Below are 12,744 nucleotides of genomic sequence, written 5' to 3' on the forward strand. Positions count from 1 at the left end.
TTTGCCTCCAAGTACACAGCGGTACACTGTTAAAGGGAAAATCGGGGCCCGTGCCGGTCACTCGGCGAAACCGCCAGCCGCCGGCCGCAACCAGTTTCGCGCGGGCGAAATGAGCGGTGCTCTTTCGTCGCGCGAATGGTTCGCTTCGCGAGGATTCGACGCGTGGCCGCAGATTGTAGCGGACAACGAAAGTCTCCCTCACAGCTCGTTGCAGCACCGGCCGGCGGTGGCGCCGAGTGGCCACCACGGGCCCCGATGTTCCCTCTAATGGTGCACCACTGTGTACATACGCAACCACGAGGTGGCTTCGTGGCAGGATCGCGTGCACATTACTGTAGTTCCTGCCAAACTCCAATGCCCAGAGCCTCGTTACAGCTTTTCTTCAATAAAGGCGCTGATTACATGTAACCCTGCGGCCCCTGCAGCGAAACTGTGACTTTCTTTTTCTCAATCCCTGTGCAGGGTAGCAAACCGGTTATTACTACCAGGTTAACCTCCCTGCCTCTTCCTTTTCATCTATTTCTCTCTCTCTTTTCTTTTAATGCTTCACCTGAAACACTCCATGCCGTCTTTGATTCTGCGTATGATAATAAGATGTCACCTATCGATTGCTTTTGCCATAAATAATAAATCAATCCAATGATCGATGCACATTTGTTCACCGTCGCCTGGAGAAACAATCGCAAGAGCAGGATAACCCGCATGCGAACTCGATGCCGATTGGCACGCAGAGGCTGCCGCGTACACACATTATGCGCACGCGACTCTCTCTAGTCTTCGTCAACATGCACGCGAACAACGTTTTGTTGGCGCTGTTTAGCTCTAATGTATCGAAGGCGCGTGCATCGGGCTAATAAAGGCTAGAAAAAATTATTCGAACGCACGCTTGCGCGTAGGAATAACAAGCGACCAACCTTTGGTACGTCACAACATAGGCTCAGCTAAAAAAACACTTCCACGTGCCACGCGTATGCTTGTGCAATAACGTTCCCGAGGCGTATGTACGAAAACCAATGAAGGAAATTCCAGGTGCTTGCTCAACTCCCTAATTAGCCACCACGCTATCCTCATAACGCATAAGTATAATAACGCGTAACTCATAACTGCCTATAGTTTTAATGAGTTATGCGTTACTGTACTTTGTACTTCGTCATTACTGCACATACTGAGTGTTTGTTGAATCTTGTCAATATTTCAGCAGAGGCGGATGGTTGGCGTTCGGCTGACGCTCCCAGTCAGTCCGTGCTGAGTTGCGACATGCTAAAGATGCTTTAGTTGAGGCTACCGGGATAAATTTGTTCATCCAGAGGCTGTTTTAACGTGCAATCGGCGATCGAAGTAAGCCAGGCGACAAACCTAGGCTAACCTCTCCGGGATTTTCATTAAAGATTATTATCTCTCTCTCTCTTTCTTCGATCCCGAGGCTGCATCTTACTGACTGACCGTTAGGTGAACACGACATGGGTATTTTCCCCGTTATATAATATTCTTCGCAGACGTTATCTTTAATGTGTTTTTACTCTTGATGCTTTTAAACGCTACAGACCTCGCATGCGACTGTTGATGAGTGACAGTTATATTGGGGTGTGGCGTGATGATACGGGGGCCCGGCACAGCGCCGTGCGCGGTATAGTTCATGGGCCACCGGCATGTGTATTGTTGCGTCGCGCGGTGTGCGCCTTTTTGGTATAGCCTGGCCACGCTTCGCTTTTTAAAAAATATGATCATGTTTCCAACATAACCAGGAAGGAAGAAACCGGGCGGGGCAATTGTCTGCATATCTCGCAAGTCTAGATCCGCCTGCAACCCACAACATCCTCAATCTCTTGTTTCCATGATATTCTATACGTTATTTTGTGCAAATATATTACTTCTACAAAGTTACATTCGCGCAAACCATGTCTCTCTCTTTTTTTTTTCTCCCTTTATCAATGCCCCGCAAAGGGGTGCCCTGTAACGTAATCTTAACTAAATGAAATAAATAAATAAACTGCTTAGCTGAGGAAGCCGCGAGCGATGCAGCACGTGAATTATTTCGGAGCTCTCTCAGGTTCCCGGCGGGGTCTCCGGCTTCCGCTGCCAGACAGTGTACACAGCGTCGATCGATGGAGACCGGCGAGACGGTCGCACTCTTGTTTCGGCGGCGGCGTTTTTATATGAACCATCCGACAGCGCCAGACACGCTGCATGGACTTTCAAGTATCCTTGAACGTTTACCATCCCTTGCTATCTCTCTCCGTTCGCTATACGCCCAATCGCGGATTAATTGCACCGATAAATTGGCTTAATAACGCGTGATATTTGATCGAGTTTGGGACCATGTGGCATAGCTTATTGAGTCGTCTACACTGGACTCATATTTCGAAGTGTGCAAACAATGCCTGTCACGCATTTAGTGTTACTTTTATTCTATCGCATATAAGCGACCACCAGGAGATAGAGATGGAGGGCATGCAAGTTACACCGAGCAAGCGGTATCTAGCAGCTACTTCATATTGTAACGCGCTGCCAGGAATTGACAAAAGCCAAGGAAACGAAAGATACACACAGGGTGATGCGCGGACTAACATCTGATTTTATTCCGAGCCTGGAAGGACTTATGTACAAGCTCGAAAAACTAAGGAAAACAACAAAAAGAAAGAGATAGTTGAGCAATCAAAGACAGTAGACGATATTCAAAGGGAGGCAAATTAGCTTCCAAGTCAAAAAGCGCCACCAACACGTGTCAAGTGCTATGTACCTGGTAACGTGGTGGCCTTTAAAATTTCAATTTCCTTTTTGAGAAAGCGTCATCGAAGGTGCGCTGACGCACCCTTCGCTGATGTGCATAGGAAAAGCTTCGGCGATTTCCCTCTCTATCTGATCAGTAGGACGCGCCAATACTTTTGTGTCTATAGAAAGGACGGTTTGCACTTACATTCTGCGTAATAGGAATCCAAATTGCCAGGATGGCTCAACAGCGTGCTGGCGTGATTATGCTCTTTAAGTCTCTCATTAATGCACCTCCCTGTATGGCCTATGTGCTTCTTATTTCAGAACGGGGGGTGCTGTGCACAACGCCCTCGAAGCATTCAACGAACTTCTTTGTGTGCTTCATATTGCACCCTCTTGCTTTCCTAATGCCTCGTATTTATTTCGTCTATGCACAGGTGGTCGAAATTTCCGGAGCCCTCCACTACGGCGTCTCTCATAATCATATCGTGGTTTTGGGACGTTAAACCCCAACGATTATTATTATTATTTATTTCGTCCGAGTCTTCATTGCCTCAGAGTGAAATCATGGAACACTGACGGCGTCTATCGACAGCACATCATACTTTGCAAATGTTCATTTGTTACTTACTCGGGGACAACTTTCTGTGGCAATGAAGGGAAAGCTACAGAGCCACAATGCACGTATCCTACCGCTAATGAATGCAGTCCCACAATTGCGTCCGTATTTTCTGCGTGAGATATATAAAATCTCCTTCATTTTCTACATGTAGCTTGTGAGACGGACGCCAGTGCACACAAGCGATATATTGTATTTCTTTTACTTTATACGTTGTCACTTTGCGTTTTTGCGTGCTTGAAAAGGTCGCGCCTTTTACCCGCACCTTAGACGCTCAGCAGCGTTTGCGTCGAAATGCAACTCTAGCCATCACTTTCCACGGCGTTACGAGACGCGCGCCAAACCGGACTACTTCGCGTAGCAGTACATGTGCAGACGCTCCGCCCCCGAAGCTTTCCTTTCATTGCCACAGAAAGTTGTCCCCGAGTATAGATGTAGCGGGTCGCACTTCGGAGACTTACTAACTTGATCCGCGGCACTTGGTATGTGACAAGCGCAGTTCCCAGCCGTCTTGGTATTGGTACCATGAGAACTGCGCGTAAGGGCCCGCTCACGCTAGCGGCAAGTCTGCCGCAACGGCGCGGTGCCGCAGAACGTTCGCCGTCGCCGCACGCGCGAGAGCTGTCCTACTTGCACGGCAAGCTTCGCCGGCGAGCCCCCGAAAAACATGGCCGCACTGCTAAAAGCGGTTGTCGTCCACCTCGAATCTATCAAGTGGCCGCCGTGCGCTCTGTAGCGTGTAAGCTCCGAACTGATGCTTCCATTTGCTTTAGATTCATGTCCTTAAGCTTCGACAGCAAAGTATTCGTAGCGATTCGGCCCCGCTTTGGAGAGCCGTACTCAATTAATCGATGCTGTAGGCTTAGCGAGTCGAGATGGGCGCTTCCGAATGCTCGGAGGACATAGATTACGCGTTTGTTAGTTGTTTCTAATCCTCCATAGCTGGTGCCACTTGCCCTGGCGCCAGCTTGAGGACACTTTAGTTGATGTTTACGCGACGCTTTCTTTTAATGCCGGACAGACTAAAACGCTTTATCGACTGCTGAAACCATGCTGGCAACGACACGGACTACATACGCACTTCTAGCGTGAAAAGCGCAGAAAAAAAAAAGCAAGCAGCTCGAAGCGTACCGCGGCAGACGCAGACGACGCGGAAAGCCAAAAGCAGACGACGCGGCGCGCCGTAGTCATGGCAACCGCTCCTCCGTCGCTGATTGGCCACGGTCGTCTGCGGCAGACGGAGGACGGCAAGAAAATGGGTCTCGGACCTATTCTGCGGACGGCAAAGAACGGCATAGACGTGCGCGAACGAAATCGCTTGCGCACGGCAGCCTGAGAACGTCAAACGGCAAACGGCGAGCTGCCGTGCCGCTAGCGTGAGCGGGCCATAACAGTTGCGAAAAGCAACGAATGCGCTCCTGCATTTGAAGGCTACCGGGCTGATTTGGCGTCTGTGACGTCAAGCACGCAACTTTAGCTACGTCCGCGGCAACGACAGTGGCCTTTCTCTTCTCCATCCTAGCTTTTCTTCCCCTCTCCCAGAGAGGGGCAGACAAAAACGATCAGCCCTGGTTAACCTCCCTGCCTTTCTTTAATGCTTCTTCTCTCCAGAAGTCTTTGTAGGACTATAGACTCTTTTGCGGATGGGTTTCAGTGCCGCCATATTGGGTTCTTAACCTTTCCATTTTGTCTGCCTTTAACAAGTAAACTAACAGTAATATACGGTAGACGCACAGTCACGAAAACGGTTGAGCTGGTGCATTCGACGTTTCATGGACTCATTACCTAATTCACGTCGCGATGTACAAATAAGAAAACATTTGTTTAACAGCCCAAGGTAGCGGCGCCCATGTGTCTTTTGTAAGATCATCTATAGCTTCCCTTGCAACGAGTAATAATATTCCTCCTCCCCCTTCTCCTCCTTCTCGCCATCGAGAATGTTCTGGCTGCAAGGTACCGCGTCCGCATGCAGTCGACGAACGTCAGGGCAGTGACGTCGACGAATGCGTTGTGAGGACCTCGTGGCGCGCAATGTGCCCGGTAACGTGTGGAAAGGCGGAACACGGCGCAAGAGGTGGGCTCTCGCTCGTGCCCGGCCGCGCAAATAAAGCCAGCGGGGAGGCCCGAAGCAGACGCCGGGGCGCATTCTCGACAATAGCGGTCATCAGGGAAACGACGTCGGCGGCCGCCCCGCGGGGACACGTTAGCAAAGACGTGGAGCTACGCAGCTACAAAATCATCAACCAGATCGCCGTCTTTCTTTCTTTCTTTCTTTCTTTCTTTCTTTCGTTTAGAAAACGGGAAAGGAGGCGGGACCTCTTGAATTCTGTAACGCATACTTTAGTAAAGGACATTGCTGCCAGTATCTACCATCCTTCTCCTTTCTCTTTTGCGCTGGCGCTCACATCACTCACCATCACTCACGCACTCACTAAGCATCTCACTCATCACTCACTCACCATCATCACTCAATCCACTCATCACTCACCTCGACTCAATCCTTCACTCACTCACCTCACTCCACCACTCAAGCACTCAACTCACCTCACTCATCTCATCACTCACGTCACCGATCATCCACTCACTCACTCACTCACAACTGCACGCACTCACTCACTCACTTCACTCACTCACTCACTCACTCACATCACTCACTCAACCTTCACTCACTAACTTCACTCACTTCACTCCCTCACTCACTCACTCACTCACGTTCACATCACGTCACCACGCACTCACTCACTCACTCACTCACTCAGCTCACTCCACTCCCACGTCAATCACTCACTCACTACTCGACTCATCACTCACTCACTAGCACTGGCAATTGTAACCAACATGTGTTCATAGACACAACCAATGCAACCAACAAACAGTTAAGCCAAGGAAAGTATAGGGGATATTGTTTGCTGTTTTCAGCTGTAGTACAATGGTTATGACTGCAATTGAAAGGAATAAAAATGGACTAAAAAGCACCCTTCCTGTCGGTGCAGTTTAATTCAGTTCTCTTTAAGCAATTATCGTTACACTACTGTTAGAAACGACAAATAATGTCCCCGCATGGCTTAATTGTCTATCGGTTTCATTGGTTGTGCCTAACCAAGAAATGAGACCTCGAACAGTTGCCTTACTTTCGTACCAACGTTGTCTTCATGTCATTTGCAATCTAATTATTGAGTCAATGTGATTTCAATCTAATTATTGAGTCGACTACTACTTTCTTTAAAGCTCAAAGCCACGTTTTCGTATTCTTTCTTTTCATGTATTGTATGCCTTGTGTCGAGCAGATTGAGAACGTCTTGTACTGTTGTGAGGCGGCAAGATCACAACCGAGACGCAGTGTCTTTCCTTTGTCTTCATCATCCACGTGCCATCGCTGCCGTGCATAGAGGATCAAACCGCGGTTCCACTTCTGAAAAAAAGACAACAATGTCGGTGGCCTCTTATCGAACGGTTCTAATTAATGGCACTGCCACCGTCGCGCTTCCACGCACGAGCATTAATCTCCAGCCGACGGTGGTTGAAAGGGGGTGGGGGAGCGCAATGTCAATTAACGAAACATGTCGCTAGGTATAATGAATGACGCGGAAATGGCATGTTTATTTCAGAAACGGCGCGTTTCTTTATGAGGATGAAGTAAGGAGGCATGGGAGGAGAAACGTGGAAAAATAGAATAGAAAATAAAAACAAAAACAGGACGGTAAGCGTGTGTCATCCCGTCGTCGAGCTAATTAGAAACAAGAGCAGAGGGGCAGGTGAGAGACGGATGCTGTGTAAGATAAGCAACAAGATTGCCACGGAAGCAGATGGGCCAATATAGGAACACGCGCGGAGGCAACGTGTGCAATGTCCGTGACGAAGCGAGTGCAAGGGTGCTCCTAGAAAGGTTGCGTATAGTAATCTACTTTTGTCGGAACAGTCGCACTTGGCGCTATTGCGTAAAAACAAAAGCACGTGTACTCGGACGCAACGTCTCTATCCTAGGTACGAGAGATAAGAAATCCTTGAACGAGGGATGCCGCTGGAGCCGACGTTTCGGCAAGACCACTTGTCGAAACGTTGCTTCCAGCGACACCCGCTGTTCAGGGATTTTTCATTTCTTCACGCCTCCATCTTCTCCTGATCGAACTACTGCCTTGTTTGGATACCCTAGGCACACGAACACCGAAATCACACGATCCCATATGCATTCACCTAAGACGACTGGGAGAAGAAAGCCATTTTCTTCTTCATCTCCTTGTTCTTTGGCTTTGGCAGTCCAATAAGTACTTTCCTGCTGGCTAGTTGGTTCATTCTGAACTATGTAAGTGCACTGCGTCACACAGGCATGTTAAGAAAGGTCACGGAAAAGGAACGATACGAAAGGAGGGAGCGCAGACTACCAACTGATTTATTTTTCACGAGTGCCAGGAAACCTACATAGTAGCAGGTTACACTTGCGCCACCTAGAGGCCTTAATTTAATAATGGCAAGCTTCGTTGAAACACGCATATCTTATCGACACGTTCACATACGTTTGCCCTTGTCACTATAACCTTGGTTCAAGAAACCTGTCCTTTTTTTCTGCCCCTTTTTCTTTGAGGTGATTGTGTTGCGCGGCGCATTTACAGTTTATAAGCCCGCTGGTTAGACGCCTACTACTAAGAGGTACAAGCTTCTGTGCGAGGACTAATTTGACTCGCCCGCTTATGTATACAAGGGTGTCCAAAAGTTCGCAGACCACGCTGCCATAGAAATACAACAGATAGCAGCCTGCGAACTTTTGAACACCCCTGAACATGCAAAATCTAGGCAACACTTTTATGAGGCAATCGCTGAATCACTTTGAATAAAATGCCTTGCATTTAGGAAGGAAAGTTGAACGTCCTGGCTCCTACAGTCCCTAGAATTCATTGGATGCCTGACACCCGCCACGGTGGTCTAGCGGTTATGGTGCTCGTCTGCGGACAGAACGGTCGCGGGATCCATAGGCGTGAGCAAGGTTCCCCATTAGGGGGGTCGAAGTAACAGCGAAGCCCCCCTCCCACCCACCCCCCCCGTTGGTCGTGTCCAGAGGACAGCATGCTTCACAATATATGAAAAACGAGCTCTTTAACGCTATCACGTTAAACATGAGGCGATGCGAAGCCGGAGCACTTACACGATCGCGTTCCGTTGGCGTTCGTTGGGCATGCTACCGACCTCGCGTCGTGGAACGAGAAGAGGAATGCTACGCGCATCGTGTCTTCCCTCTAGCCTGGCCGTTAAGTCTCACAGGGCGAGCGGGGAACGCAGTTGACAGGCGCGCGAGAGGATCAAGCGTAGGAGAGGAGATAGATGGGGAGGGGAACCGCATGCGCTGGCGCTCATCGCGGCGTTGCGCAGGAGAGAATTTCGGCATGTCGAGCCCGCATTTCAGAGGAGTCAACCGCAGCAAGCGCTGCACTGAACGCGCGCAGCGCTCTACCCGCTTTATATTCACACTTGAAGGAGAGGAGACTAGAGGAGGAGAGTAGCGCATGCGCCGCGAGAGCAGAAGCGAGAACGCAGGAGAAGCGCAAGCAGGTGGTAGGAGAGAAGTGGAGAGAGTAACGCGCAGCTGTTGGAGAGAGGGAAGGAGGAGAGTTGCGCATGCGCAGTGTGAGTGCGGACGCCGACGACAACGCGGGACATGCCGCCGCTATAAGATGCTTCGCATATAAAAAAAAGTAAAATGAAGCGTGACGTGGTTCTCACAATGGCCACCCCGGCTTTCCTGAAGTAAAGATGGGAAGTAAACAGTCCTTGGAATGTAACATCAGGGGACTTCGGCTACCATTATCGCCAAAAAAACCTGCGTGGAATAACTGAGTATACGTATAGGGCAGATTTAAATACCTATCCCCCCCCCCCCCAGGTGAAATGGGGCACGCCTCCACTACCCCTGCCCTCCTCCTGAGTACGCCTATTGCGAGACCGCATCCCGGCCTTGGTGGCAGCATTTCGGTGGAGGCAAAATGCTAGAGGCTCGTGTACTTAGATTTAGGTGCACGTTAAAGAACACCAGCTGGTCGAAATTTCCGGAGTCCTTCACTACGGCGTCTCTGATAATCATATCGTGGTTTTGGGACGTAAAAGACCAGCAGTTATTATTATCGTGTGCCTCGCTTATTTGACAGATATTTGCAAAGAGTAGCAAGTTATAACAATTGAAGCATTATATACAGAGAAAGAGAGACAGACAAAGCTAGAGGGAAGCAAGGAGAGGCAGGGAGGTTAGCGATCTGTACGTTCGCTCTTCTACACTGTACTGGGGCAAGCAGTAAAGGGGCTAAATGGGAGCTAAGAGAGGAAGGGAGAAGCACACGCGCACAGTTGCAGGGGCACATCGTCTGCAGGTCGTTGTAGAGACCTGCCAGCGTTAGGTGCCCCAGCAACAATTGAAGCCTTCTGTTTGAAAGTGTGTAAACAAGGTACTAGAAATAGGTATTGCCATTTCGTAAACTGCGCATGTAACAGTATCCCAAGCAAATCTGATTTATCAATTCACAGTTGGCGTGTAATTGGTGCAACGTTTACGATGGTTTTGAAAAAGGTTCGCTCATAGAATGGTATTATATTTTCGTGGATGCATAATCTAGGAATTTTGTCAGCTCACGATGAGATGTTGGCTGTAGTTAACAAAATTGTGATATTCCTTTTCAAAGTGGAGTGACAGAGAGCTAAACTATATATATATAGTATATTATATATATATATACTATATATATAAATATATATATATATTATATATATATATATAGTATATCAAGCGGGAATGAAAATGCTTTGGACAATCCCTAGATGTTAACTTTTTTGTTCAAATGCTAATTCGGTGCAATGGCCTTTAAAAAAAGCGATATCTGCGTTTCTATGTATTTAGATAGGAGCCCCTGATATAAAGCTTCTATGTTTCCTATCGAAAGTGTAAGCGGGACGCCTGGGCAGGCACTATACCCAAAGGACGTGTGCGCGACGTGTGTGGGTTGATGGGTGGGATCCACATCGATTTAGCTCGAGTCGAAAAGAAGAAAAATTGACTTAGACCTGTGTTCCATAAAGGTTGACGTCAAAGCCCTGTTTTTTTTTTGGCTCCGAACTTTCACATTTTTCATTGCTCGTATACTCTGAATGTGTCCGATAGCAGTACGGGCAAAGTAGTGAGAGGGCTTTGCCGATCGAAATAAAGGAGTTAACGCGTTGTGCCCTCGATGCTATACGTACCATTCCGGTTCACCTTTTAAGTTTTTCACCAAAATAAGTACACCCGTTGACTTGCTCGTCTTGGGATTTGAAACAAAAGAAAGCTAGAGAGGTTTACCAGAACAACTTTTTTGCTTGCTACCGTACACGTGGGTCTAAGGCAAGGAACTAGAAAGGTACAGAAAGAAAGAAAGAAAGAAAGAAAGAAAGAAGAAAGAAAGAAAGAAAGAAAGAAAGAAAGAAAGAAAGAAAGAAAGAAGAAAGAAAGAAAGAAAGAAAGAAAGAAAGAAAGAAAGAATAGGAAGCGTCACAGTTTCATTGCAAGAGTGGAGCGGTGAATCAAATATCAACAAATTGGAATGTTATACGATGAAAGGCCAGCGGCTAGCTCTATTAGGCTCCGATCTCGCGCAAGTCTACAAATCAAAAGGCGACCGCTCAAACACGGCCGCTCCAGTGAGTGAAGCGGTTTTCGTGCTGTCTGTCGCCTCAGTGCGAAGCGAGCGGTGAGAGCACAGCACGTGCAAAGATAGGAGCCGCCTACTGATGTCTGTCGTAGGGTGCCTTGATGTCAGCGTTCTTTCGTACAGGGGGGTGACAGCGTCCACTGTTTGACCCCATATAGTGGCGGCATGGTCGATAGATGTCACCACCTTGCGAGAAGGAACGCTGGCATCGAGGCACCCTAGTCTGTCGAGGTAGCGCGCGCGCCCTTTTGATCAAAGTTCGCAGTTGCTGCCCGAGCAACGCAGCCTGCCACCTGCACCCTTTCATGCTTCTTCACCCCTCCCTGCTCGAGCCGCGCCCGTCTGCAGCCTTCGCAAGCTTTCGCTGGCACAAATAATTTACGACGCGCAGGACAATGTTATTGATGCAGACTTATACGGAACATGATGGCGATGGTGACGGCAAAATACGCCTCGAGTGTCCATATAATTGCTATAGCAATAAAAGAAAGAGAGAAACGAGCACACAGTCGTTCATAACTGTGATAACACATTCGTAGCCTTCTGCTTGGACGGCTCGAAATTCTAGAATGATCTCATTCCGACACTTATTTATCTGCCGTCAACAAGCGCTTGCACATTCATGAGCGCTTTTGTCTGAACACTCTGTCGGTGACAGTCGCTCTCGTCGCCACGACCAGCTATGGCCATTGTGTACATGACAAGGGATACCACGAAACACTGATTCAAATCATGCATTACATGGGCCTTGCAGCCCACTAAAAATACGCACATACACATAAAGCATTATTTTTTAAGAACAAGTCTGCATCGCAATTAGAAAAAGTCTCTATTCGCGACCACAGTTACATGTAGGCCGCTTTGTCACCAATTCCAGTGTGTAATGCGGAATATTTAGCAAATACTACCCCCATCTACAACCGACAAAGCGGTGTATCATATCGGTGGAACTGACTGGTTAGTTGTCCGCCGCGATGATGTAGTGGTTGCGGTGCTCGACTGCTGAGCCGAAAGTCGCGGGTTCGATCCTGACCGCGGCGGCCGCATTTCGATGGAGGCCGAATGCTAGAGGCCCCGTGTACTGTGCGATGTCAGTGCCCGTGTGCGATGTCAGTGAGCCATATGTGCCGTTGTGGTCAGCAGGTTAGGTCGGCCATGCTTTCACGGCCAGTTAGGTCGGCACCGCACCTGTAGCCAAGCAAGGGGCGACATTGGCCAAAACGCGATGGTCGGCCAAGTTTGTTTGGGTTATTGCCGGAGATTGGAAATCAAGAAAACGTATACGCATGCGCAGGGGCGTGAAACTGTGACGTCAGCATGTCAATACGTAAGCTGTCTATTAAAAAAGGATCTCTCAAATTGATACGATACAAATGATGTGCCACTGACACAGGCGGACCCATTCCTTGAACACCAGATGGTCTGAATCTCCGGAGCCCTCCCCTACGGCGTCTCTCATAATCATATCGTGGTTTTGGCACGCAAAACCCCGCAAATTATTACGGGTTAGTTGTTTACGGAATCTTTGACAGCTAAATGTGTGAGAACTATTTGCTTTAGATTTAGAAAGATGTGCTGTATTCACAATTTTGTAAGCGACCGCTTTGATAATGTAATGTCAGACTGTATGCTTCATTTTCACGTGCGCAAGGCGACCTAAAGCAAAAAAAAGAAAGGAAGCTTATAATGTGATCACCGTCTGTTCTGCGATATGGTCGCAGCATGACTGAAAAAAAAGACGGCAGA

The 12,744-nt window shown here is 48.4% G+C and overlaps 1 protein-coding gene across 1 annotated transcript in view; it reads left to right on the forward strand.

The window, feature by feature from the left end:
- LOC119387660 (receptor-type tyrosine-protein phosphatase N2) overlaps positions 1–12,744 on the forward strand; it is a 580,933-nt gene that overhangs the window by 116,637 nt on the left and 451,552 nt on the right. The window lies entirely within an intron of this gene.

This window comes from Rhipicephalus sanguineus, chromosome 3 (assembly GCF_013339695.2).
Source record: "Rhipicephalus sanguineus isolate Rsan-2018 chromosome 3, BIME_Rsan_1.4, whole genome shotgun sequence".
Taxonomy (NCBI): domain Eukaryota; kingdom Metazoa; phylum Arthropoda; class Arachnida; order Ixodida; family Ixodidae; genus Rhipicephalus; species Rhipicephalus sanguineus.